Source organism: Sapajus apella, unplaced genomic scaffold (genome assembly GCF_009761245.1).
Source record: "Sapajus apella isolate SASKATOON/1434 unplaced genomic scaffold, GSC_monkey_1.0 scaffold5, whole genome shotgun sequence".
NCBI lineage: Eukaryota > Metazoa > Chordata > Mammalia > Primates > Cebidae > Sapajus > Sapajus apella.
In genome coordinates this window covers 31,975,413-31,999,161 of record NW_022436945.1, presented here as the reverse complement: position 1 = coordinate 31,999,161, position 23,749 = coordinate 31,975,413, and the positions used below count along the sequence as shown (strand labels likewise).

General features: G+C 36.4%; 1 protein-coding gene across 3 annotated transcripts in view; it reads right to left on the bottom strand.

Moving 5' to 3' along the window:
* The window catches only part of GRXCR1 (glutaredoxin and cysteine rich domain containing 1), a 372,499-nt gene that overhangs the window by 290,031 nt on the left and 58,719 nt on the right, over nt 1-23,749 (bottom strand). For all 3 annotated transcript variants that reach the window (XR_004266358.1, XR_004266362.1, XR_004266365.1), the window contains one exon: nt 14,789-14,825. The gene's annotated coding sequence lies outside the window, so the exon portion shown is untranslated. The remainder of the gene's footprint in view (nt 1-14,788; nt 14,826-23,749) is intronic.

Genomic DNA, 23,749 nt, shown 5'->3' with positions numbered 1-23,749 from the left:
AATGCCATAGAATTGCTTACTTCATCCCTTGCCTCTGCTTACTGTTAAATGTTTCATTCTCAGCCATTTCTCTTGGGACTGCTTTTACTTTACTTTTTCAGTCTATTGATCGCCTGATTTTAGATGCCAAGAGTTTTAAAGGTTTACCCATCACAGATTCGTCCCTCTAGAGAATGTGCCATCTCTCTCTTTGTCCCAAGCCCCAAAGTTCCAGGGAAGGAACTCATTAGTTTGTAGCATGGCACCTTCAGAGCATCCTGTGGAATGAAGAGAGGGGCATTGTGACACACACAACTAATTAGAAGACACAACTAATTCCATAGATGCCTACTGCAGTATCCCAGCACAAGCACTGTGAGTACCAGTTCTGCCACTTAATACCTACCAGATTAAAGATAAATAACTCACACACTCTTGATACTGAACTTCCAGATAGGTAAAATATAGACAATTTTGTTTCTGTTTTTATCTGAGGTTTCTGTCATAAATGATGGAGTGAAGATTCTAACAACCTGTTGTAAACTAAAAACAAGATAAATATGAGGAGGATAAAGTGATGATTATATAATACCCTACAATAATAAAATATATAACTTTCTCTGTATATTTATGGGCCACATAAATTGTCCCATATAGCTTACCATGAGAGTGTTTCTTGTCAGATATTTCTGTCTCATAGGTAAAATGTCTTTTCTGTTTTCCCAGTCATACAGTAAATGGTATTATGATAAGACCTGTAGTCTAATTGGGGATTACAAACTGGTGGCCCACATATGTGCTTTGTCTTTAATGTCCCTGATCATTACTCTCTCTCCAGATTACATAATCAAACCACTCCATATTAATTCACCTGTCTCCTCAAACCTGCCTGGCTACTGCACTTATTTGAAAACTGTTTAAATGCTAGAGTGTGTAACTTGGGCTATACACCAAAGTGTATACCAAAGTGTTCATGTGTGTCTGGGAAGCAGGATCATTTTCCTACTGAAAAGCAAGATCTGTTTCCAAAAATTTTACTATTTTTTTAAAGCAAACATTAAAAGTTATAGGAATTTATTGTTTATGAAATGATGGAGTAAACTTGTCCAGGCAACTAAAGGTCTATAGTTTGGTTTAAGGTCATCTTCGTATTGATTTCCCTGGTTCTGCTCTAGGCTATTTGCAGAACCGCAGCTAAAACCCATCCTCTCCTTTGATCATTTGCTGCCTGTTTTGTACTTAAAAATGCTGCCTTTCATACTGGACTTCTGGGGATGGAAGACCAACTTCAATAAAAGTATAGTAAATTAAATGAAGTAACTAAGCCATTAATAAATGCTAAACTTGCCCTAGATTTCTAGAACATATTATATTAGCATAGCCTCTCAAGCTTTTAACATATTTCTATGTATATCATTTGATTCATTTAACAATTAAGTGTTTAAATTTATCAAATGCTTTTGCTGCATCAATCAAAATAATCATATTATTTTCTTATTCTATTAATATAGCGAATGCTGTTGCTATATTTTCTTTGTGTTGAGACTTGAATGCTTCCTGGGATAAATTTGATCTGAACAATGAATTATTATTTAATAACCAAATTTTTAATTAGCTAATATTTCATTAGGATATTGGAATATACATTTACAGGTGAAATTGGCCTATAATTTTCTTTTACTGCTTTTATCTGATATTAGAATCAAGATTGCACTAATCTCATTAAATAAGCCAGTAGCTCCTCTACTTTTCTAAAAAAAAAAATTTAAGATTAATTTTCCTCTAAATATTTTCTGTGAAACAGACTAAGGGTTGTAAAGTTTTGGTGGCAGAAAGGTAACCATTTTGTCAGCACTACTGTTTATTGACCTATTCAAATTTTCTACTTTGAGCAGGTTATATTTTTCCAAATATGTTATGTCTTCTTCTGTGTCATCAATGATATTCTTACATAGTTGTCCCTAATAATGTTTTTTGATTTAAAATATGTTATATCTGTAGTTATTTTTCTTTTTCATTGTGTGTTTATGTTTCTATTATTTTTCTTTTTTATTGCTCAGGCTTGCTGCAGGCTTTCTTAAAACAATTTTAACTTTTATTTTAGATTAATAGGGTACAAGTACAGGTTTGTTACATGGGTATATTTCAGGATGCTAAGGTTTGGGATCAATTGATCACATCACCCAGGTAGTAAGCAGAGTACCCAATAGCTAATTTTTCAACCCTTGAAACTTCCTTCCTCCCCCTCCAGTAGTTCCTAGTTTATATCATTCTCATTTTTACGTCCATGAGTACCCAGTGTTTAGCTCTCATGTAAAAGTGAGAACATGTGGTATTTGGTTTTCTGTTTCATGTAGAATAATGGCCTCCAGCTCCATTCATGTTGCTGCAAAGAACATGATTTTATTCTTTTTATAGCTGTGTAGTATTCCAAGATACACACGTACCACATTTTCTTTATCTCGTCCACCATTGATGGACATCTAGGTTGATTTTATGTCTATGTTGTTGTGAATACTGCTGCAATGAACATATGTATGTATGTCTTTATCACAGAATGATTTATATTCTTTTGGGTATATACCCAATAGTGGAATTGCTGAGTCCAATGGTAGTTTTAATTTAAGTTCTCCAAGAAATCATCAAACTGGTTTCCACAATGGCTGAATTAATTTACATTCCCACCAGCAGTGTATAAGTGTTCCCTTTGCTCTGCAACTTTCCCACTATCTGTTATTTTTTGACTTTTTAATAATGGCCATTCTGACTGGTAATGATGGTATCTCATTATGGTTTTTATTTGCATTTCTCTGATGATTAATGAGGTTTAGCATTTTTCACACTTGTTGCCCACATACGTCTTTGAAAAGTGTCTATTTATGTCCTTTGCCCACCTTTAATGGGGTTGTTTTTTCTTGTTGATTTGTTTAAGTTCCTTATAAACTCTGGGTATCAGACCTTGTTGTATACATCATTTGCAAATACTTTCTCTCATTCTGTAGATTATCTGTTTACTCTGTTGATAGTTTATTTTGTTTTTCAAAAGGTCTTTAGTCTAATTAGGTCACTTGTCAATTTTTTGTTTTGTTGCAATTGCTTTTGAGGACTTAGTCGTAAATTCTTTCCCAGAGCTGATGTCCAAAATGGTGTTTCCTATGTTTTCCTCTAGGATTCTTACAGTTTGAGATCTTACATTTGAATCTTTAAGCCATCTTGAGTAAATTTTTGTACATAGTAAAAGGTAGGAGTCCAGTTTCATTCTTCTGCATAAGGCAAGACAGTTGTTCCAGCACTCTTTTTTTTTTTTTTTTTTCTTTTCTGAGACGGAGTTTCGCTCTTGTTACCCAGGCTGGAGTGCAATGGCGCGATCTCGGCTCACCGCAACCTCCGCCTCCCGGGTTCAGGCAATTCTCCTGCCTCAGCCTCCTGAGTAGCTGGGATTACAGGCACGCGCCACCATGCCCAGCTAATTTTTTGTATTTTTAGTAGAGACGGGGTTTCACCATGTTGACCAGGATGGTCTCGATCTCTTGACCTCGTGATCCACCCGCCTCGGCCTCCCAAAGTGCTGGGATTACAGGCTTGAGCCACCGCGCCCAGCACTCTTTATTAAATAAGGAGTTCTTTCACCACTGAAAGAACTTATTTTTGTCAACTTTGTCAAAGATCAGATGGCTGTAGGTGATTTTATTTCTGGGTTTTACAGTATGTTCCATTGGTCTATATGTCTCATTTTGTACCAGTAACAAGCTGTTTTGGTTACTTTAGCCTTATAGTACAGTTTGAGATAGGGTGATGTTTCCAGCTTTGTTCTTTTTACTTAGGAATGCTTTGGCCATTTTGGCTCTTTTGGTTTTTTGGGTTTCATATTAATTTCAGAATAGTTTTTTTCTAATTTTATGGAATATTATGTTAGAAGTTTGACAGGAATCACACTGAATCTGTAAATTGCTTTGGCCAATATGACCATTGTAATGTTATTGATTCCTCTAATCCATGATATTGGAATGTTTTTTCCATTTATTTGTGTCATCTATTATTTTTTTCAGTAATGTTTTATAGTTCTCCTTGTAAAGATCTTTGACCTCCTTGATTAGATATATTACTAGGTATTGTGTGTGTGTGTGTGCGTATTGTAAGTGGTAATGCATTCATTATTTGGCTCTCAGCTTGAATGTTATTTGTGCATGGAAATGCTACTGATTTTTGTACATTGACTTTTTATCCTGGATTGAAGTCATTTATCAATTCCAGGAGCCTCCTGGTGGAGTCTTTAGGGTTTTCTAGATGTAGAATCATATTGTCCATGAAGAGAGGTAGCTTGACTTCTTTTCCTATTTAGATGCATTTTATTTCTTTCTCTGGTCTGATTGCTCTGGCTAGAACTTCTAATACGATGTTGAGTAAGAGTGGTAAGAGTGGGCATCCTTGTCTTATACCAATTCTCAAGGCGAATGCTTCCAGTTTTTGCCTGTTCAGTATAATGTTGGCTGTGGGTTTGTCAGAGATGACTCTTATTATTTTGAGGTATGTTCCTTCAATGCCTAGTTTGTTGACGGTTTTATCATAAATGGATATTGAATTTTATCAAAAGTTTTATCCTTGTCTATTGAGATAATCATGTGGGTTTTATCTTTAATTCTGTTGAGGTGGCAAAACAGATTTACTGATTTGCATATGTTGAACCAAACTTGCATTCCAGGAGTGAATCCTATTTGTTCATGGTGAATTAACTTTTTGATATGATACTAGATTCAATTTGCTCATATTTTGTTGAGAATTTCTGCATCAATATTCATCAGGGATATTGACCTGTATTTACCTTTTTTCATTGTGTATTTGACAGATTTTGGTATCAGAGTGATGCTGCTTCATACAGTAAATTAGGGAGGTGTCCCTTCTCAATTTTTGTTAAAGTTGTGGTAGAAATGGTACTAGCTCCTGCAGAATTTGGCTATAAATCCATTTGGTCATCTGGTCTGGAGCTTTTTGTGGTTAGTAGGTTTTTTATTACTAATTCAATTTCAGAAATCAATGTTGATCTGGTTAACCCTTCAACTTCTTCCTGATTCAATCGTGGGAGGGCACGTGTTTCCAGGAATTTATCCATGTCTTCTAGACTTTCTAGGTTATATGAATAGAAGTGTTCACAAGAGACTCTGAGAATATTTGTATTTCTGTGGGATTGGTTGCAGTATCACCTTTGTCATTTCTGATTGGGCTTATTTGAATCCTCTCTCTTTGTTTGCTAATGTAGCTAGCAGTCAAAGGACCAACTTTTGGTTTTGCTGATTTTTGACATAAATTTTTGGATCTCAGTTTTGTTCAGTTCTGTTCTGATTTTAGTTAATTCTTTTTTTCTGCTAGCTTTAGGGTTACTTTGTTCTTTTTCTTTTTTTTTGTTCCTCTAGGTATGATGTTAGATCACTAATTTGAGATATTTCTAACTTTTTGAGGTAGGTGTTTAGTGCTATAAACTTACTCTTAACACTGCTTTTGCTGCATCCCAGAGATTTTGGTATATTGCCTCTGTTTTCATGTATTTCAAGGAATTTTTTTATTCTGCCTTGATTTCATTGTTTACCCAACAGTCATTCAGGGGCAAGCTGGATTTCCATGTAACCGTGTGGTTTTAAGAGATCGTCTTGGGCCGGGCGCGGTGGCTCACGCCTGTAATCCCAGCACTTTGGGAGGCCAAGGCGGGTGGATCACAAGGTCAAGAGATCGAGGCCATCCTGGTCAACATGGTGAAACCCCGTCTCTACTAAAAATACAAAAAATCAGCTGGGCATGGTGGTGCATGCCTGTAATCCCAGCTGCTCAGGAGGCTGAGGCAGGAGAGTTGCCTGAACCCAGGAGGCGGAGGTTGCGGTGAGCCGAGGTCACACCATTGCACTCCAGCCTGGGCAACAAGAGCGAAACTCCGTCTCAAAAAAAAAAAAAAAAAAACAGATCGTCTTGGTATAGATATCTATCTTTATTCCACTGTGGTCTGAGGGTAGGGTTGGTAAGATATGGATTTTTTGAAATTATTGAAACTTGCTTTATGGCCAAGCATTTTGTCAATGGTAGAGTATGTTCTATGTATAAATGAGAAGAATGTATATTCTGTGGTTGATAGGTATGTTCTATGTATAAATGAGAAGAATGTATATTCTGTGGTTGATAGGTGGAGTATTCTGTAGATGTCTATTAGGTCCAATTGATCAAGGGTTGAATTTAAATCCAGAATTTCTTTATTAGTTTTCTACCTCAATGATCTATCTAATGTCATCAGTGGGGTATTGAAGTCCCCCAATACTATTGAGTGGCTGTCTAAGTCTTTTTGAAGGTCTAGAAGTACTTGTTTCATGAATCTGCATGCTCCAATGTTGAGTGTGTACATATTTAGGATAGTTAAGTCTTTTGGTTGAACTGAACCCTTAATTATTATGTAATGCTTCTCTTTGTCCTTTTTAACTGTTGTTGATTTAATATCTGTTTTATCTTATATAAGAATAGTGACCTCTGCTCTTTTTTGTTTTTCATTTGCATGATAGATCTTTCTCTAGCCCTTTACTCTGGGCCTTTAGGTGTCATTACACCTAAAGGTCTCTTAAAGACAGCAGACAGATGGGTCCTGTTTTTAATCCAACTTGCCACTCTGTGTCTTTTAAATGGGACATTTAGACTGTTTACATTTAAAGTTAGTATTGATATGTAACATTTTCATCTTTTTGTGAAATTTTTAGCTGGTTGCTTTGTAGTTTCTAATGTGTGGTTGCTTTATAGAGTCTATTGTAGGCTATGTACTTAAATCATTTTTATGGTAGCAGATATTGTTCTTTTGATTCCATATTTAGAACACCCTTAAGCATCTCTTATAAGGCTGGTCTAGTGGTAACAAATTCTCTTAGTGTTTCCTCATCTGGAAAAGATTTCATTTCTCGTTTACTTACAAAGCTTAGTTTGTCAGGATATCAAATTCTTGGTTGGAATTTCTTTTCTTTAAGAATGCTGCAAATAGGCCCCAATCTCTCCTGACTTGCAAGGTTTCTGCTGAGAAGCCTGTTGTTAGCCTGGTGAGCTTCCCTTTATACATAATCTGGCCTTTTTTTCTAGGTTTTTTTTTTTTTTTGCATTGACTTCAGACAATCCAGTGATGATATGCTTTGGTGGTGTTAATTTTGAATGGTACCTCACAGTGTTCTCTGGATTTCTTGTATCTGGATGCCTACCTCCCTAAAAATATTAGAAAAATTGCCATGAATTATTCCTTTACATGTTTCCCATTCCTTCTTTCTCAGGAATACAAATAATTCATAATTTGGTCACTTTACATAATCCCATATTTCTTAAAGCTTTGTTTATTTCTTAAATTCCTTTTTCTTTATTTTTGTCTGACTGTGTTAGTTTGAAAGACCAGTTTTCAAGCTCTGAAATTCTTTCTTCTGCTCAACTTAGTCTATGATAAAGCTTTCCATTGTATTTTGAAATTCCTTAAGTGAGATTTGCAATTCCACAAGCTCTGATTGATTTCTTTTAAGATGTTTATCTCTTCCTTCATTTCTTGGATTTATTTAAAAGCTTCTTTGTGTTGATTTTCATCTTGCTGAGTTTCCTTGCAATCCATGCTTTAAATTCTTTATCTGTCATTTCTGAGTTTCCACTTTTGTCAGAAACTATTTCTAGAGACTAATGTGATCCTTTAGTGGTGTCACTACATTCACATTTTTCATAATCCCAAAATGCCTGTCCTGGTTCTTTCTCATTTGAAGACACTGGCCCTTCTGATTTTTGTCATTATTCTTATGCAGGTAGGATTTTTTTTTTCTATAATATTATGTCAGGTTTTGTCCTTTTTCTTCCCCCACTCTCTAGGAGGCATGACTTTAGAGATGGCTGGGTGGGGTCTTTGGGCTTTGCTTCTATAGCCCTATGCAATTCTGTCAATAGGTTTTATATTGGGCTAAGTTGTTTGACCTACAATCTAATAGATAGATGGCACTTATAGGTAAGAGCCAGCTGCAGTCAACGCAGCTGGGTATATACCTGATTCTTGTTTACTTGGAGAAGCTATCTATTGCCTCAGGCAGTGGTGTGATCTGTAGCATGCGCAGTGATCTGAATTCCCTGCTCAGCCCTAGGAGGGTAGGGAGCAACATGGGCAGGAACAGATCAGGCAGGCCTATCTACAGATGGCAGGCATAAACACCAGTGCCAAAGGAAAATCCAGTGCACTGGGATCTTTGCACAGAAAGTGTGGGGTTGCTCAGGCTGCTGGTCCAGGCAAATGAGTGCTCTATCTGGAGTTCTGCTTGGGGGTGGAGTAGAGGGGGCGTTTGTGCACAATTAGCTCAGAGGAGCAGACTGGGGCATGCAAAATGACACATATAGACCAGTTCCAGGTTGCCAAGCTGGCCTTGGCTACAAGTTCCATCACCCAACAGAAACCATAGATATAGCAGCTGTCCTCCTGACCCAATTCAGCATCTACTGCGGAGATACTTTGCACATTTCTGGCTGTGGACGCCCCTACTCTGCTTCAGAGCACGCACTCCAATCTCTGGCCTGAGACTAAAATGCTTGCACAGCCACACTGGCGGATCACCAAAGAGAGCCTCACTTTGTATGTGCCCTGAATAAAAATGATGTCCTGCTCTAATCCACGTCTGGGAAAATACCTGTGCCTTTTGTCAGTGTCTTTCCCTCTCAATGTCTTCCAGCGTCTTGCCAAGTTAGCTCCAGAGCCTGGGAGAAATAGTTCTCTCCCCTGGCCTGGGTTGATTGGCTCCCCAGTGGAAAAATGAGTCACAGAGGGAGTCTCTGCCTCTCTCATGTACTGGAGCTTCATTCACTTGTGTCAAACAGATGTTGTCACAGGGCCTGTTGCCCACGCTCTCCTTGGAATCTGGGGTGTCCTTCATGATTCCAATGAACTCTCATTTTCGTTACTAAATTAAAGCTCACAAAGTTGATCTTTCATGCACTATTTTGCTATTTCTAAGTGGCTGGGAGGCTTCTAAAAGCTTCTAATCCATCATCTTGGTGGGGGGCAGGAAACATTAGATATTTTTAGCTTTGTTGATGTTTTGATGGTTTTTGTTCTTTATTTTATTATTCCTTCTTTCTTGTTTCTTTCAACTGGTTTCTTTGGATTTTCTCTACTGTATTTTGAACTTTTTGAATTGGATGTTTAGCTTATTCATTTTCAAACTCTCTGTGTCCTGGTAATTTTATTTTACATTTCCATCAAAGGACTACTTCAGTCATGACTTTCAAATGGTGGCATGTGAGTCTTTACCGTTGTTTCAATCTTCAAATTTCATAATTCTCTTTATGATCTCCTCTTTAACTCAAAGATCAATTATTAACATAAAGCCTGGCATTTGAGTTTGCATATGTAAACTATATTTCTTTTTGTTTTTCTATAGATTCTTCATGGACACTGAAGGAAGGAATCAATAATCCATGTGAGATTTTAATTTTGTCAGCTTTCTTTTCTACTATATCTGACAAAACTGAACTACCAAATAATTCTGGTCATCTCTCTATAAATATAAGGTGGTGGTTAAAGTGAGTGTATAAAACAGCATTGGAAAAACCAGGATTTTGTGTGGGTATGCAAAGTACCTCACCCCAGAATAAACATGGCTCATTTAATTTAAATATGCCGAAATGTCTGGATGCCCTGATCTTCTAACAAGTTTCATTTGAAATAAGTTTCCATTGTGATGAAGAATTTGGTTTTTATGAAGCTAATGATCTTCAGTTTGTCACTGAGCTCATGCTATTGGCTGTCTTACTTTATGTCTTTATGATGAGATATTTTGTGAACAAATTTATTCTAAATGTGCAAAGCCAGAGTGCAGTCCACTCATCTCCTACAATCATGCATGTTATTTGAAAATTCCTTTTCCATCCAACTCTTTTGTTTATATTGTTTGAATAATGTTATATCCAAACCACTTTTAGGGTGTCAACCTACCCATAAGAAGTAGTAAAAATAAAAAGTTCTTCATAAAAAAAGAGTTCCAAGAGGAAAACAATATGAATTGATGTCTATGAAGTTTTTCTTCATACAATTTAACCTTATACAGTAAGTGACTCCTCTACAATTAAAAGGGAATTCTTAGGAATCACTTTGCTTTGCTTTAAATAGACAATTTATAATTTGATAGAGTATTGCTACAGCCCTATGAAATTAACAAACATAAACACTCTTATTTATAAGTCAAAATAATTAGACCCTCAAGAGTTAATAAAGACAGACAATGAGCCAAACAATACACACTCATGAATTAGAACTATCGGAATAAATGAGTCTAGAATTTAAAAGAAGCAAAAATCCTCAAAGAGATAAGGGGGAGAAATATATATATATATACACACAAATATAAATCATCCAAGATTTTCTTCATGTCCTCCCTCCTGTTACCACAAACATAACTCATGTTATACGTATTTGCTGTATCCATGCGGGCTCAGTATTATTACTGATGCATTATAAGGCAGGGATATAGGTTTTTTTTAACCTCTGCATATAAATAACCAGATCCCAAAAAATCCAATTGTACAAAAGCAATATCATTCCCCAATAGGAAGTCCATAGAAAGAAAAGTGGCCAAGGACTCTAGGATCAGTTTCCCTATTTTCTTTAGGCTTTCTCAAAATACACATCATCTTTTCTATGTGTTGAATGATGAGCAATACTGAGCATACGCTGAGCATTTTATAAGCATGGAACTGTTTTTTCTCTCCAAACAAAAGGCCATGAACTCTGTGCCTCCTTAAAGAGGCAGCTTAGAAACAGCACGGACTAGGAGTCGGAAAACCTGGTTCTAATTCCAGGTTTTCCATGATCAAGCCATGCCAAGCCTCTAGATCTAATTACTAGTTTTCAGAGGGAGGGAGGAAGACAGCTACATGTTAAATGATGCCACAAGGAAGCACTTAGAAAAACTGTGAATTCAGAAAACGTAGCTACAAGATGAATGGCTTGGTTTCTTCACCAAATAAATTGTAAAAAGATGAAGAGAATCTACTGATTAAAAGAGACTTAACAGACATATGAGAAGCAAATGTATGTGAGAAACTTGCTTGGAAATTGATTCAAACAGATCAAAATCATTTTAAGACCAGGCACAATGGCTCATGCCTATAATCTCAACACTTTGGGAGGCCGAAGCAGGTGAATCACCTGAGGTCAGGTGTTCAAGACCAGCCTGGCCAATGTGGTGAAACCCCATCTCTACTAAAAAGACAAAAATTAGCCAGATATAGTGGCGGATGCCTGTAATCCCAGCTACTCAGGGAGGCTGAGGCAGGAGAATGGCTCAAGCAGGGGAGGCAGAGGTTGCAGTGAGCCGAGATTGCGCCACTGCACTCCAGCCTGGGTGACTAAGCGAGACCCTGTCTCAAAAAAAAAAAAAAAATCATTTTGAAGACAATCAGGGAAACTCAAACACTGCCTGGACATTTGTTGACATTACAGAATTATCATTAGCTTTGTAGATGTGATAATGGTATTGTGGTTATGTTGTTAAACACTTCATTATCCTTTAGAGATACAAACTGAATTAGTAATGAAGCAATGATGTTATGTATGGATTCTCCTCAAAATTACTAGAAGGTGTGGGTGGGAGGAGTTGTATGCAGATAGAAGTGGGCAGGGAGAGTCATAAAACAAGAGTGGCTGTGACTTGATGATTGTTATAGAGAGGTAAGCGGTCAATGGGGAGTGAGGAGGGAGGTTGATGGCATTATTCTCTACTTTCCTACATATTTGAAAATTACTATAATAAAAGGCGTTTTTTTTTAAGTGGTAAGTGTCTGTTTAAACATTTTTCATTTGTAACCACACAACATCTTTAATCTTTCACTTTGGTAATTTCTCAAACTGCAAAGTTCTTTTATCCAACGCAGGAAACAAACAAACAAAAAAACCCGTGTGTCTGTGTGTCTGTGTGTCTGTGTGTGTGTGTGTGTGTGTGCGCGCGCGCGCGTGTGTGTGTGTGTGTAGTGCCTTCTCACACGTCCTTGCATTTATTTCTGGCATGTGGTCTAAATCTGATGAATGCAAGAAGTACCAGGCTACATGGTTGACAGAGCATATTCCAGAGAGGAAATGGTAAGAGTTTTCTCATTAAACCAGTCTTACAACACAGGTGAACATTTTTTCTGGCTCAGCTTCAAGTCTGATTCTCTGAGCCTCCCAGATATTTTCTATACTTGTTTAATATCTTTTAATAAACTTATTTTCTGCCTAAATTATTCAGCGTGAATTCTGTTATTTGCAAATAAGAATTGTGATTTATATAGCACCCTCAAAATACACAACTGTTGTGAGAGATTGGAAGAGCTGGTAGTATCAGAAAAATTCCTTCTTAGAAAATGATCTTTCAACTGATCTTTGAAAGGATGCATAGAATCCTAAAAAATACCTGGGTGAGAAGTGAGAAATGGAGAGGGTGCCTTGCAGGAGATACAGTATAAATAAAAGCAGAGAAGCAAAAATGACACACCATGGATCTAAAGAGAATTCCGCTTGACCATAAGATAAGCAGAATGAAGATCAGCAGAGGAAACTACTATAGGAAAACTATGATGGAGACAGTTGATGGTAGTTTAGACTAACACAAATCTGTTTAAAATAATAGACCCATCGAGCATGTACTATGTAATATGCTGATTATGTGACTTATCTCTTCCTATATTCATAATAATTCAATGAGTGGTTATTATCATTTTGTTACAAACTGAAGCTCTGAAAGATTAAATAACTTTCCCAAACTTATATTACTGATAAGAAAATCAAAATTGGAAACTTGGTTACCCTCCAGAGTTCAACATTTTACCTCTGCCCTATACCTGCCTAAGGATTTTGAACCTCATTTTAGGGACAATAAGGGTTAACAAAAGATTTTCAAGCAAGTAAATGATTTTATCTTTGCTTCCAGAATTTTAAATAGACAGCATGACTGATTTCTTGAATAAATCTTTCTTCTTCTTATATCCGAAGCCACAATGCAGTTCTTATTGAACTAAATTTTTTATCGATTTCTAGAATTATATATAATATCAGTTATTATACAATACTTGGGATAAGAAGAGATTTAGAATAGCAATATTGAATGTGGGGAATGAAACAGACATCTTTGGAATTTTTAGTGTATATATTTTCTTCAATAAATTTTTGATAACAATTTATTTTTTTGTAACACAGATGTCAATCATCAAGAACTATAAACATGATGAGACAAGGAATTATTTGAAGGTTATTTACTTAGTTAAATAAAGGGGTATCATTCACTGTGTAACTGCAGTCATTGTAGGATCATTCTCCTTTGGCTCTTCCCTAGTTTTACATTTAATTGTTTAAGATATTTTTATATTGTTCTGTGGGTTTTTATTTCTAATATCATTCAGGTACATCCTGACCACCACAGGACAAGTCTTCATAAAGCAAGCCTGAACTGCTGTAAAGCCCTTTTCGGGTCTTACTGCCCGGACATTTCCTCTTGCAGTCTATTCTGTGACCATCCTTCAAGCTATCTTTTTCTGTCCTGATGACTATAGAATTGTTCTTCTCCTATTATGGAGTGCTCTTCACAAAAATCTGTCTCTCTCAACCAATTCAACCTACTCCTTTTAATTGTCACCAGACATCTAAGAATTTTCAAAGCCTGCTTTGTCTCTGTGCCCTCCCTCTTCCTCTTCTTTGCCTTCTTATAGCCCAATCCACACTTCTCCATTGACTCTTTTCTGACCACCCTGATTCATGACAACTCCCTCTTCTGAGATCTACTTTCACAGTCTTTACATAACAGTAAGCTAAAACATGGCTCCCTACCATGTGTTTATCTTTCCATAAGCTTCCTTTCAATGCCCCAGATAAAACCCGGAGGACAGCAACCTGTTGTGTCTTTTATTACGCCCTGCTCCTTCTCTAAGCATCTTACAGAATATGTTGAACATAGTAGAAAATATACAACAAATATTTAATTAGTATATGATGCTTTAAGAAATACTAGGAACACAAGAAAAGGAATATTCTTTCAATCCATGATTTAAGTATACATAAATATCCCAGATTTTTAAAATGTTATCGAATATTCTATGTGTAGCATAGATATTCTCTCCTGCTAAATACACTTAATGAACTAAAATAAAAAAATTATAAGCACAGTACATAAAGTATATAGTAAATGGATATTATTTATAAAATCTAGAGCATTTCATGCTTCCTGTAGAGTTGATAGTCAACTATCACAAGCATAATTAACCCTATCACAAGTTCTAACAAGAGCTCAGGAGTCAAAAATTATAAAACATGGAAATTTATTATTTTTTAATGCTAAACTCTGAGGTCTTAAACATGCATGAGTGAGAGAAATATGTGTTCATTTCCATTGCAGATAGACATTTTCAGGAATACCAAAGTCTTTTACTTTGTAAATCTTTCTATTTTGTTTCAAAGTACAATTGGAAGAGTGGGCTTAATCTTTTAAATAGTAAATAAAACCTTAGAAACTCCTGTGAGATCTGTGCTCACTAACCATAGCCCTTAAAAAACAAAGTGTTCTCAGGCTACTTTTAAAAACTGGTTTGTGCCATACTATTTGTTCTTCAAGTTCCCCAGACCCTTGACCATGCATGCCACAAATACACTTCAGGTACAAATTATTTGTACTGTTAAACTTTAGAGTTCATGAAAACATCCAGGCTGATGAAAAAAAATTGAAATGTCAGATTTCCAGGAAGAAAGATGAAGGTACATTACCGATAACATTTCTAAATTTAGAAAATTAAATAATATAGATTTACTTACCAGGGACTTCAAAGCATCTAGGCTTCATAAACACATCCTAAAAAATAAATAATAGAGGAAAATTTTGGAACGAGTTGTACATAGAAGATAACAATGTCTCTTAAACACTCAACCTCAAGAGTCTTTAATAGCACCCCAGCCTCCTAGGCACATACATCACATTTAGCTTCAGTCTCTTAAAACCCACAGCAGTTTGAAAGTGGTTGTATAATCAGATAATTTCCCAGACAAAATAAAGATAAAATCTCAGTCATTTCACCACACCAGATAAATCTATCCTGTCTTCATTACATGATAGGAAATGGTTTGTGATATGGTTTGGTTGTGTGTCTCCACCCAGATCTAATCTTGAATTATAATCCCCATGTGTCAAGAGAGGGACCTGTAATCCCCACGTGTCTAAGGAGGGAAGTGATTGAATTGTGGGAGTTGTTTCCCCTTTGCTGTTCTCACGAGATTTGATGGTTCTATAAGGGGCTCTTCCCTCTTTTCATGCACTTCTCCCTCCCGTTACCTTGTAAGGAAGGACATGTTTGCTTCCCCTTCTGCCATGATTGTAAGTTTCCTGAGGCATCCCTAGCCATGCAGAACCGTGAGTCAATTAAACCTCCTTTATTTAATAAATTACCCAGCCTTGGATATTTCTCTATAGTAATGTGAAAATGGACTAATACAGTTTGTGAGGGCCACTATAACAGATTACCACAAACTGAGAGGTTTGAACAACAGAAATGTGTTGTCTCCCAGATCTGGAGGCCAGAAGCCAGAGACCAGGGTCTCTTTAGGGTTAGCTCCTCCTATAGGCTATGAGGAAGAATCTGTTCTGTGCTTCTCTCTTGGCTTCTGGTACTTTTCTAGAAGTATATGACATTCCTTGGCTTGTAGAAGGATCAACCTGGTCTCTTTATCTTTACATGGCCTTCTTCCTCTGTTCATGTCTATGTTCAAATTTTTCTTGTTTTAAGGACACCAGTAATATGGGAGTAGGGCCTATCCTACTTCAGTATAATGTCATCTTAAATAACTACATCTGCAATAGCTCTATTTTCAAATAAGGTCACAGACTGGGGTATGGTAGATAAGGACATCAATATATGAATTTGGAGAGTAAACAACTCAATGCACAACAGAAATTAAGACAATTTGTTCATGTGGTATACAAAAGCAATCATCCAGGACATGCATAGGACAAAAAACAATCAAATTAGAGAGAGGAACTCTACATATGAAAGTTGTATAGATTTATTACATTTCAATAATTTATTCATACATACATTCCAGAAAATCTATTGAATAATATCAACAATGTAAAGGCACAATGGGGGATAAATGCTTGTTCAACATTTATTTAGTGGTGGTCGAAACTGACTGATGTCTACCAATGGATGAATGGATTAAAACTATTTTGTATATACACACAATGGAATACTATTTAGCCTTTTTTAAAAAGAAGGAAATTCTGTCATTTGCGACAATATGGATGAATCTAGAGGACACTTTACTAAATAAAATAAGCCAAGCACCAAAATACAAGTACCACATGATCTCATTTATATGTGGAATCTAAAAATGTCACTCATAGAAGTAGAGAGCAGAATGGTAGTTACCAGAGGGTGAAAAGTAGACAGGAAAAAGGGAGATGTTTACAATCTTCCCTGAAATTGTACAGTTTCAGGAGGAATAAGTTCTGGTCATCTACTGCATAACATGGTGACTATTGTTAATAACAGTATGTTTTATATTTCAAAATTGGTTTTTAAAAGTGGATTTTAAATGTTCTCACCAGAAAAAATAAGTATGAGAGGTGATAAATTCATTAATTAACCTGACTTTGTCATTCCACAATGTATTCATGTATCAAAACATCACACTGTACCCCATAAATATATACCATTATTATAGGTCAATTAAAATAAAATACAATTTTTTAAAAGAAAGTAACTGACATTCCATTAATAAAATTATATACTTTCTTCATTTCAAAATTATGCATTAAATCTAACATAACATTTGCTTTATTCTGAAATTTTCTGCTCACTTTTCTTATCATTTGTGATTAAATTATGTCAATAATTCATATTCATTAAGAATACAAGACTATAGTTATAGATAATTGTCCAACAAATATATGAAAGTTCTTTTTCTTTTGGCCATGATGTTGGCAAAATAGTTACTACTTTTCTGTAATTCTTAATATTTCCTCAGTTTTCTTTTGCAATTTTCAAACTAAAAGTCTTAGGAGGTATACTTAAAGTTCAAAATTTAGATAATAAAATAAATTGCTCATCCTCATTAAATACAACTACATCATTACAGAAATTCAGCTGTGACTGCTGATTTCAGGGAACTATTTCTGACTGGTTTTAGAGCAGGCAGCCAAGCCTAATGTGCACATGTATCCTAAACATATTACATGGAGATAAAAAGACATCTAAGAGGATCCTGTTAAAATGTCTGTTTTTTGGCCTTGTATGGTCAGAGACAGACAGCAGGAACAATATGCATTTTTTTCGGTTGTACAAGGGATTATTCATGGAACTGTGAGTTCATGAACCCCATATTTCCCATTCATTCCGGTGAGACTTCAGTAGCCACTTAAGAATTGGAGACCAAGGAAGGTCTTTGATCTGACCGTTAATCCGTTTTGCAAATTAGTAGGGGAAATTGCCAGATAAATCAGGGAATTTCAAAGTTGGAAACTACCTTGTAGTTGGAGGAAATACTAGAAAACCATTATTGTTTGTCTTTTCCCAGCTTTATACACCAGGAAAATGAACTGTATAAAATTGTGGTGCATATAGGCTGGGCGTGGTGGCTCAGTCCTGTAATAACAGCAAATTGGGTGGCTTAGGCTGGCAGATCACCTGAGATTAGGGGTTGCAGACCGGACAGGCCAACATGACAAAACACATCTCTACCCCTGTCTCTATTAAAAATACAAAAAATAGCCTGGCATGGTAGTGCGGGCCTGTAGTCACAGCTACTCCAGAAGCTAAGCCAAGAGAATTGCTTGAACTCTGAAGGCAGAGGTTGCTGTGAGCCAAGATTGTGCCACTGCACTCCAGACTGGGTGACCAAATGAAACTGTCTCAAAAAAAATAAAATAAAATAAAGTAAAATTGTGGTACGCAGACTCTGGAATACATATCTGGGTCTGTGTCCCACTTCTGGCCCTTATTAACTATGTGACCTTAAACAAATCGTTTAACTTTTCTGTGTCTCACTTGCTTTTTTTGCAATACGGTAATAACAATAATACTGACTTCATTAAATTTTGCACAAATTAAACATGTTAATACCTGTACAATATTCCGAACAATACCTGGTACATACTAAGCATGAATGTCACCTATTACTAAAAATGTGTAACTGAATCGTAACTATGTTTTATGATGTGAAGTATTGATTTAAACTTTAAACAACTATTTCTTAGTAGGCAGGGGTGGACAATGAGGCAACTGAGCACACATTCTACTCAATAAGGCTCCTATAATGAGAAACACTTATCTCTCCAGGGTGGCTCAACCCACAGCAAGGTGCTCTCTGGCCATACTGGCCCTATCAGACATGCTGTGAGAAGCAGTTTGTTAAACACAAGAGAATCACCAGCATCCTAGTACACACTCGGCTTACCAAGCCAGCCTCCTATTTTACCTCTATTATTAGCATGCATAGACTTCTGCCAAATAGTTGAGACTGTGGGTCCCAACATCTACTAGGAATTTTCCCTTTATCCCCACTGGATCAAGGAAAGATGACAACCATTGTATTGTTTTGTTGTAGTTGTTTGACCTGAAAGTATGTGTGTATGGGTTTCTTGGTGTTAGGCACAACGAAAAATTACAAAAATCTGAAACACATCTATGATCAAACCTGAAATCTAAGAGTGCTCAGCCATCCTATGATACACCTTAAAATAGTCATCTGGTTCAGCCATTCAACAGATGCTTATATCAGTAACCATAAAACAGGCTAATAACTTTTGGAAAACTTTAATAAAAGGTCACAAATTAGAAATTCCACAAGATGAATCAAAGTATTATGAGAGAGAATGGGAGCAAAACATGTGCTGCAGAAGGTGGACAAATGAGAGGAAGAGATGAAGGTTTAGGAAGATTCCACAGAGGAAGCAGCATTTGTACTGGGTCTTGAAGAATGTGTGTTCCCATGAATGTGAATGTGAATTATTTGCAATTTGTCTTCTCTATAAGAAGTGAGGAATAGACTCATTTCCAACATTAAAAGCGGCTCACTGTAGCAGGACTGTCAGCAGGTATAATAGAATCAATCCATTTCATAGGAAGAAAGTGGCACTGATGGTTTGAAAACAAATCATCCACTTACTCACTAACCTCCACACACCCATCTTCTAAAGAATTGCTAATGCAAGGAAAATTATGAAAAGGGTACAAATACACACTTATCTCACTGCACACGAGCACAGAATTCAAGTCGGTATGATTAGGACTAAAAGATGAGAATTTATATCATAAAAATATTCAAACACATGATAGCCAATCTTTCACAACTTTACACTGAATGATTTTTCTTAGCCACTTACTTCCATTTTTATCCTGCGTATTTCTCTGTAATTAAGTCCCTTTGTTTTTCTTTATCAGTCTACACCATCTGACGTACACAGAGGTATTAGTAGTACAGTTACCAAGGGGAAAATTGTTGTCCCTGGTTTTCAGGATTGGCAAATTTCTGAGTGTGCATGTGGTTAGAAATGAGTATAATTAATTCTCATTTATTCATTTATTTAGTTATGTATTCAGCAGGGTGTTGGATCCTGCTAAAGATACAAGAGAAAGGTACTGTGATACCTCATTACAAGCTTCTTGTCCAGAAGATTATAATCTAATTGGGAAGAGAAAACATGTATCTATTAATGTGATAAAATAAATAAGTCTATGCGCAATATAGCATACAATTCAATGTCAAAATGAATGCTAGAAGACAGAATACTACAGGCGAAAACCATTGTGGGCATGAACAATAGCAGACTTTGTCACAGGAATAGGGGCAGGATCTAAAGCTTGAAGAATGGGTATTATTTAGATTAAAGGGGACAGAATTCACATGCAGGTAGAGAGAACACAATTGATAAAGATCAAGTCAAGATTTTTCTCTACAAATTAACAGGTAAAGAGGCCAAGGATAGGGGTGAGACCAGATTTTTGGACAGCAATAAAAACCAAACTCAGAAATTTGGAACTTTGTCACTGATAACTTCTAGGCCAAAGCAGAATATAGAGAATTTGATTTCGTTGGTTCAGATTGGTTTCAGGCAGATTTGCTTGTTCTAAAAAAGAAAATGAATAATGCTAAATATCAAATAAACAAAACCCAAGTAAATTTGCCTTTAGGTGGCATCACATATGTGACTGGATACCTTCTTGAGAGAGTCATTTCTGTGATGTGTGCTGTAAGAAAACAGGAAATGAGAAAAATACTCCCTCCCCTGTGCTTATTCCCCGATCTTTTCTGCAAGACTCACCTAGCTTGGGAATTCTGTCTAATTGGGCATCTCTTGAACCAGAGAAAAGTTAACAAGCTTTCATATTGAAAGCTTGTTAGTACAACGTTCCAGCTGAGTATCTGAGAGGGACTCTAGGTTAAGTAGAAATAAAGGGTGCGCCCTGGGGAGGATTCGTTTCCCAAAGAGTGCAGGGCTGGGAGTAAGCTGCACTTGTATGGGCCAACTTGCCATATATCACCAAGGTCCCAGGGTATAGCAGGACCTCCTAGAGTTTGGTGTGCTTAGATACCTTTGACACTGAGAAAAATGGTCTGGTGGTCAAGATTGGAACAGAGCAAGAAGTAACTGTGGGGCTGTAAGTAATGGAGCTCTTGACCCTCAAGGGGGCAAGCAGAAGGTCAGCAGTAACCATGAAGAACTAAGACCAGAGGCAGACTTCAAACGTCCTGAGCTTCTTAAAATAGGGAGGATTATTTTAAATAACTGAAAGTAGTTTTTCTCACAAACTCTGTTCCATGAGGCCTAAACCAATTAAAACTGATTTAGAATAACAAACAAATTAGATGTTTTTCCACAACTGAGGGCAATGAAGCATATTCATAACCTTGCTCTATTTGACTTCTCTTATTTTCTCGAAGTAGATTCTCTCTCTTCCTGAATATAAAATATTTTCAATTTCTACGGTATATTCTGTGATGTACAGATGGTAGAGGAATAGCCTCATAGTCAAATTAGATGGCAAGATTGCTGGGTATGATATTATGCTAAAGATTCTGTTACTCAAAGACAAATGAGAAGCAATGATCAATTCCATGGAGGGAAAGTGACATGAATGAGATTTACATGAATCTCCAAATTTCTTTCCCTTAGGTCATCCTGTATATCTTTATGGTTTTTTTCTTGTTTGACTGCCCCAACTCAATTTTACCATGCAGGAATTGTCAGGTTCTTTATTATAAGAAGATTTTTGTTGTCAATTGTGGGTGGGAGACAACTAATTACTACAACTTTGTCACTGAGTGGCTTTGACTATGAAAGCAAGACCTAACCCAAATATCCCAAGTGTTTAAATAGTTATAATCAAGCAAGCACGTAAACAGGCAGACACCTGTTTATGTAACACCAAGAATAGTGCTACTCTCTGCTCCCAGGCAGACTGATTCATACCTTGCATGAAAGCTTCATTCTGATCCAAATATAATAATATTCTGAAGGCAGAACCAGCCAGCCTTGAAATGGAATGAGTCGATTGAATCTTCCATGAATCAGAAGGATTCAGAATAGGCAAGGGGCCAGAATCTAGACCTCCACTATTGAGGTGCTGCATTGCAGAATTAGTGCAAAAGTAACTATGGGGCCCATGCAAATGTATAATCTGCCATGTATGTTGAGCATCACTCATTCATCGAGATAAAATCATACTTACATCAATTGACAAATTATCCAGTATAACTTTTGATAATTATATTTAAAATGCTAACTGACTCTACCTCAGATAGTTGTTGATTCTTCTTAGGGTATTTAAGATGTAATATAACCATTCCTATGGTATAGATCAGAGTTTACTTGTATACACACACAGATAACACTATTTACACTGAGGTAATTTTAAAACAAATTAAGACAACAAAATATTAGGGTGCTATTTTCTGTGTATTCTTTACCAATAATTGTTCATCTATACAAAATTGTTTAGCTATTACTGGGAATATTAAATATCTACCTTAAAGATGAGAGGACTGATGTACTATTTAAAAATCTAATAAATAGTTTTGTAACCTTGGGAAAGTTGTTTAACCTTTCTAAGCCTCAGATTTTTCATCTGTATAATATAGTTACTATGACAAACACGTATCATAATGGATGTAAAGTTCTTTTCCCAGCACCAGGAATTTATAATGGATTCAATCAATTCTAGTTATAACATTCCAAATGAAATATTAATGAATTGAAGACATTTTAAGCCTCAATTTAATATCTGATATTACTGTCTCTAGGCAGTAATAGAATTTTACTACTAGAAAAAAGTTTAGAGATAATCCAAGACCAATTACTCTAAGAAACTAAAGTTTAAAGAAGTTTTTGACTTGCCAGAGATAGCATAGAAAATCTTATTACAGCTAAACCCTGACAAAAATATAATATTGGCCAAAAAAACAGAACTAGCACACTTATTAATTAAATTCTTTCCATGGTTCAGTTAGCATAACTATATTTATTTAATGTACCATATCCCAAGAATGCTCCACCCTAGATATCTGTGTTCCTTAGCAGTCATCCTAACACTCTTATTTACATCATGTTGTTCAGTACTCCTGGGCCCATTTCAATATCCTGCTTCCTTAAAGCAGCAAATGACATCATTCCAGAGGGGTGCCTGATGACCCTATCTCTAGTTTAGTCTACCATCTTCAGGCCTGGCCCAATCCCAGCTTTAGTTCCATACTGATTCACCAGTTGGCAAGAAATCAGCGTGTTTCTAACCCTGGGAACAAGAGGAGGTAAAATGAAATAGAGATGGCAATGAAGAAGCCCCAAGTCAAAGGCTCACTTCCAACTCATGGTCCAAGGCTCAATTTACAAAGAATATGTGCAATAATGCCAGCAGGCATTGTGAATTTTATAGAGTCTGCTGAGTAATTTTTGGCCTTTCTACAATTTTTGGCATGAGCAATGCATTAAAGGATATTAGATCATCAATAATTTTTCTCATTTCTAAATCTCTAACATCCAAGCACTTTTTTCCATAAAGTCTTAGATTTGAAATGACTATCAGAGGTTCTAATAAAGTCTCCCAAATAACATCCTCCTTTATAACACTCCCCCAGGGGTACAGTCAAGTACATCATTTGACAAATCCAGTTATTAGAAATTCCTTTGTTAAATTCAGCTGAAATATTCCTTTCTGTAATTTTTAGCTACTAGTGAGAAAGTCAATCCTAAAACCACAGCACTTCAAACTTGTCAAGAATCCTGAAGTCATTCTGCTCTCTGGAACATCCTCAAACAAATCAACCCTCCTTTCCATTTCAGAGTCCATATTAGTTCACTTTTGCTGCATAACAAATTATCCCCAAACAACAAACATTTGTTATTTTTCATGATTCTGTGGGTCAGCCAGGTGACTCCTCCAGTCTGGCCAGCTTGACGGTGGCTGGATGGTTTAGAATGGCTAATTCACTTGTCTGGCAATTGTCAGGCTAGTGTTTCTAGGGGTGGCCTCAGCTGGGATAGTTGGCTTTTTCCACGTGGTCTCTTATCCTCCAGTAAGCAAGACTGGACTTCTACATACAGTGGTCCCAAGGTTGCAAAAACAGCACTTTACAAGTCTCTGATGTACTGTTTGCTAATATTCTTCTTGCCAAAGCAAATCACATGATGTACTGGGTCAGATAGTGTCTCCTTTTCCCATTCCCCCAACTCCCAATTCTTATTCTTCCTAGAACCCCAGAATGTGACCTTATTTGGAAATTGATTAT